This window comes from Suricata suricatta, chromosome 5, assembly GCF_006229205.1.
Source record: "Suricata suricatta isolate VVHF042 chromosome 5, meerkat_22Aug2017_6uvM2_HiC, whole genome shotgun sequence".
Taxonomy (NCBI): domain Eukaryota; kingdom Metazoa; phylum Chordata; class Mammalia; order Carnivora; family Herpestidae; genus Suricata; species Suricata suricatta.
In genome coordinates, this window is record NC_043704.1 from 32,429,444 (window position 1) to 32,435,169 (window position 5,726).

The following is a 5,726-nucleotide window of genomic DNA, read 5'->3' on the forward strand; positions in this document are numbered from 1 at the left end:
AACTTTATACAATTAATGTATGTATTGTTCCACATAAACACATTATTTAAGTATATCATAACAATATTTTTGGCTGTTCCATTAGAATTCTTTGGTTTTTGTTTACTGTTTGTTTTTTCATTTCCCATGAAATATGTGATTTGTGGAGAAAGAAATTGCAATATTAATGATGTATTCTGCACTTTTCTTGGATTCACATTTTGCTTAAAAGTACAGAAATTCATATACTTATAAGGTATCTTAGTAGGAAACATTAAATGAAAAATTATTTACATAGTTAGATGAAGTAAATAGTATTTTAGCTTTGAAATTTCCCCTAAAGAAAGCTGAACATAAAATTAAGTAAAGAGATATTCTTGAGTAAAAATGCTCGTTAGTAGAAAATAAAAGTATGCAACACTCTCATCTATGCAAATAGAATTAAGCTTCTGTAAGTATAACTGTTTAACACAGCATTCACATTAAAAAAATGGACGACTTTTACTAAAACTGATGGCACTTATGGGCTGGTTGCCTTAATATATCAGTTCTGTGTCATAGGAGGAACTCATGTTAAGAGTCTCTGGTTGACTCTACAAGTTTTGGGCAGGGGGTTCTCCTCCCTTACAGAATAAGATAGCAAGAACATCATTTAAGAGCTATCAGCAAACTAAAGTTTGAAATGTACATCCATTTTAAATTTTGCTCTAACTTACTTGATATAATTCCAAATATATATTATTTCGGAGCAATCTATTACTTTTTACTGTGCCTGTTATACCTTGATGACAATATACAAAGCTAAGATTTTTCAAAATAATAATTTCAAGGGCCCAAAGATATTATTAAGCTGATGTGAACAAATACTACACGTGATCTTAGCCAAAAGGCCGAGAAGCGATTCAAGGGCCCAAAGATAGTCTAAAAGAGAAAGCAGATTGAGTGGCAACAAAAGTTGAAAAGGTCAATTAAGGGCAAATGAAATTGAATCTCAATATGAAGACAATTTAGCAGTCAATGACGAAAGGAACACTTTCTCAAAAATAACCAGGGCTGGCTCTAAAATGCCAAGAATTACTGAGCACCAAGAGAAATCATCAGTCATCTTTCAGAGCCCCTGAAACCAAAACTCAAGAGGTCCAATGGAGCAAGTGACCACACTCTGAAGGAACTTAAAACCAAAGTACAGCATGAAGATTGCTAGCCTGTTGCCGATGGAAGACAGGCCACGTGTTTAGGGACCACAAGCAGAGAAAAACAGTAGTTTCAAACATGAGCGCCAACTCCTCTTCACTACGGAAATTATCATTAGCTTAATATTTGAGTGTGTCATTTTCATTTTGTCTTGAAGTAGAAATATATGCCTAAATCAGGAGTTAATAAACATTTTCCATAAAGGTCCTCATAGTAAATGCTTAGGATTCGCAAGATGTACAGTTTCCGTCAATGGTTGTGTTCTAATAAAATGTTGCTAATGGACACCAAAATTTTAAATGCAGACATTTTTTTCATATTTCATGAAATATTCTTTGGATTACTTCAACCATTTAAAAATGTTAAAGACAGTCTTAGTTCACAGCCTTACAAAAACTAATGATGGGCTAGATTAAACCTGTGGACTCTAGATTAGAAAGGTTATATTGATCCAGCTATAGAGTGCATCAGTCAGCTTTTGCTACATAAAAACTTCAATGGCTGAAAAAACAAATCACCATTTACTGCTTGTGGTTTTGAGGGTCAGTAATTTGGAAGAGGCTCAGGGAGATAGTTCTGATCTGGGCCCAGTTTGGCTGTTCTTAACCGGGTTTACTATATTTCTGAGACTTTACCTGGGAATAGCAGTTACTGATAGACTTGTTTAGGACAGTGGCTCTGTCAGGTTTGAGCGCCAGACTCTTGATTTCTGCTCAGGTTATGATCTTAGGGTCATAGGAATGAGCCCCATGTTGGACACCGTGCTGAGTGTGGAACCTGCTGGGGATTCTCTCTCTCCCCTTCTGCCCCTTTCCCCTGCTCACACACTCTCTAAAATTAAAAACAAAATAAAAATAGAATAAAATAATGCTTTAGAGTCTATCACAATAGATTCCAATGGTATGAAATAAAGAGGATTCACATTTGCCCCCACCCCCAAAACCGATACCATGGATTCCTTGGAATTAACCATTTGCTTTTAAATGTCTTTTATTCTGAGTTTACATTTCGTATGATCTTCACTACACCACGAGCTTAGTTCTTCAAACTACTGATGCTTACGTCCAAGTGATCTGCTTTCCTTATGAGCATGTCTGCATTAAGTTGCAGTAAATAGCAACAGATACTTTTTATTACCCCAAATAGTAAAATGACAAAATTTTATATATAAGGGTATTATTAAAGGAATGAAAAATTAAAACAGCTCTAAATTAATTATAAGAATGGTAAAAACATTAGAATATTAACCTTCATTTATTTTTAGCATTTTTATTATGTTATTTAATAGTTAAGATTTACAAGTATTTATCTGTCATTGGTTGGGGTAAGATTTTGTTTCCATTTTTTTACTATTAATTTAAGTGCTTCATATTCAAGGAAAAATTTTTCTTCAAGGGAATGTAATTTAGACATGAGAATCCTAAGGTTAAGATATTAATATAAAAATGCAGGGGTGCCAGGGTGGCTTAGTAAGTTAAGTATCCAGCTTTGGCTCAGGTCATGATCTCATGGTTCTTGGGTTCGAGCCCCTCATCAGGCTTTGGGCTGGCAGCTCAGAGCCTGGAGCCTGCTTCAGGCTCTGTGTATCCCTCTCTCTCTGCCCCTCACCTGCTTGTGCTCTGTCTCTTCTTCAAAAATGAATATTTAAAAAAATTAAAGTAAAAATGCAGATTTTTCTTTCTTGTATTTGGAATTTGCATATGGATGCCATAATATATGGAACCAAAGCTATCTAAGAAACTAATCTTGCCATTCTAAGGAAACCATTTCAATCTTTTCTCCCGCTGGGCAATCACCTGTTTGTTACTGGGTTTGGCATACAATATAGCCATTAATGTTTTTGCTAAAAATTCTCTCACTAACACCATCAAAGTTACATAGTTTGCTATAAGTAACTACCAAATCCTTGAAAATCTATGAGTTTCTTGCGAGGAATCGTCATCAAGGAAGTTATAACATTAGAGCTTTTTTTTTTTAAATTATAAGTTAAACTCGCAGGGGCAAATGATCAAATTAGATAAAATCAAGCTTTTGTGCACATGTTAAGTCTGTATGGAGGTCAACTTGCCAGAAAAAAAAATTATTCTTAGAATGAGATTGTTAAAGGTTACTTTTACTTTATAGTTGATATTTATATTTTTTGAATATTGCAAAACTTACTTATTCGCCATTAAGTAATATACTAGGAATCTATTATGCCTAAAATGAGGGTCATTTATTTTACTTACAAATCTGCAGTTCGGGCAGGGTGTGGCCCTGCCACATATAGTGACAGATTATCTGCTCCGTTTGCCTTGGCATCAACTGGAGTGGTTTGTAGTCTGGGCTTAGAAGCAGTTGAAGGCTGGTTTTCTCACATACCTGCTAGTTAAATGCTAGTTGTCAGTTCTGAGCTGAGCTCAGGTTGTCAGCCAAAACACCTACTGTGCCGCCCCCAAAAGACACCCATATCCTAATCCCTGGAACATATAAATATGTTATGTTACGTGGATGTTTGTGTCACCTCAAAATGTGTATGTTGAAGCTTAAATCCCCAGTGTGACAGTATCTGGAGGTGGGACCTTCGGGAAGTAATTAAGTCAGGAGGGTGGAGCCTTCTGAAGTGGGAATAATCTTATATATAAAAAGAGACAAGAGATGTACCATATGAGGATACAGCAAGAAGACACCATCTGTAAACCAGACTAGCACTCTGAGCTCAAACCTCCATCCTCCAGAACTATGAAAAATGTATGTTTGTGCTTTAAGCCATCTTGTCTATATCCTGTTGTATATAATACCCTGTTCTAGCAGCCTGGACCAACTAAGAAACACTGCAAAGAGAACTAAAGTTTCAATTATGGTTGCAAATCAGCTGACCTTGAGATGGAGAGATGATCCTAAAGTATCCAGGTGAACAGTATCTAATAGCATGAGTCCTTAAAATGGAAGAAAAGACAGGAGATTCCTTCTCCTGAATCAATCAGGAGAGTGATGCCATATGAAAAAAACTTGACTGACGTTAATAGCTTTGAAGATGGAGGAAGGTGGGCAGTTTCTAAAAGCTGCAAAAAATGAGGAAACAGACTTTCTCCTACAGCCTCCAGAAAGGACAAAGACCTACTAACAGTTTGATCTCAGCACAGTGAACCACGTTTCAGACTTCCAACCCCTACAGATAGATAAGAAGATAACAAATATATGTTGTTTGAAGCCATGGAATGTGTAGTAATTTATCGCAACATCAGCAGGAAAAAAAGTACCCCTGCACAAGCCTTACTGTGTGACGGGGGCTTCATCACAATATGGCGGGATGGTTCCCAAGGCAAGATTTCTGAGAGAGAGAGGCAGGTAGAGTTTGTATCACCTCCCTATGCCCTTGCTTCCAAAATCACACAGCATCACTTCTGCCACTGCCCATCAAGGGAGTCAGTATCTCACTCACATTCAATAACAGGGAGCTAGACCCAGTCCTGGAAGGGTATCTGGAGCCAAAAATATGGCAGTAGCCATGTTTTAATACAATATTCTAAAACCATTTTATCTGTTACTCATGCTCATAAATTAACTTCCATAATATGAGTCATCTCAAGCGATATTATGTTTAGGTACAGCCAACTGAAAAGTTTCACCTATCTTGCGACCCCAAATCCTCCCTATATCCAAGCTTCTTTCCCTTGTACCAAGTGGATAATGTCTAAAAACTTGCCAAGCCAAATTAAGCCTATGAAGAAAAGTGTGATATGTGTGGTAAGCAAAATGATCAGGTAGTGTAAGTTCACGGTCAAAATCACCGATTGCTACCACCACACTCGAAGTGACTTCCGGAAGGTGAACTAGATGGTCAGGTGGTATATATCCACTTGACGACCCATCACAGCTTTGTCACACTCACAGCTTAGTGTCAGGGGGACTGCCTGTGCAGCAGTGGTTATTGAGACCCTAATTCCAGCAGCACTCACTCATTTTCATTCCCTATATACTTACTGTTGTTCTCTGCTCTTTGGATTCTAACTTAGCAGTCCCAGCCCCCCTGTTCTGTGCCCTGTCCTTACTCTGGCATTTCTGGTCTGATTCTCTTACTGAGCTCTGCTCTTTATCCAGAATCTATGGTGCTGCTGCCATTTTCAGCCTGCCCTTCCTCCCGCCCAACCACCCAAAGTTTTTAGATGTTTGCACTACAAAATAAATCACAGCTATACAAATTACAAACATAGCAGGGATCTGTGTATCTACTACCTTGATTGAGAAGATGTGAGGGGTGCCTGGTTGGCTCAGTCAGCTAGGTGGCTGACTTCTGCTCAGGCCATGATCCCCCAGTTTGTGGGTTCAAGCCTCACATCGGGCTCTGTGCTGACAGCTCCGAGTCTGGAGCCTTCTTTGGATTCTGTGTCTCCCTCTCTTTCTGCCCCTCCCCCCACTCACACTCTGTCTCCCTCCCTCTCTCTCTCTCAAAAGTAAATAAACATTAAAAAAAATTTTTAAGATGGAATAATTCTTCATTCTTCCTTCAAATCACTCTACTTTTTTCAATTTATTTTATTTTATTTTATTTTTTGTAACTTTATTTTTTT

General features: G+C 37.7%; 1 pseudogene; it reads right to left on the reverse strand.

Annotated features, from left to right (window-relative positions):
* Window positions 1–735: 735 nt before the first annotated feature.
* On the reverse strand, window positions 736–881 carry LOC115292980 (annotated as a pseudogene).
* Window positions 882–5,726: the final 4,845 nt, after the last annotated feature.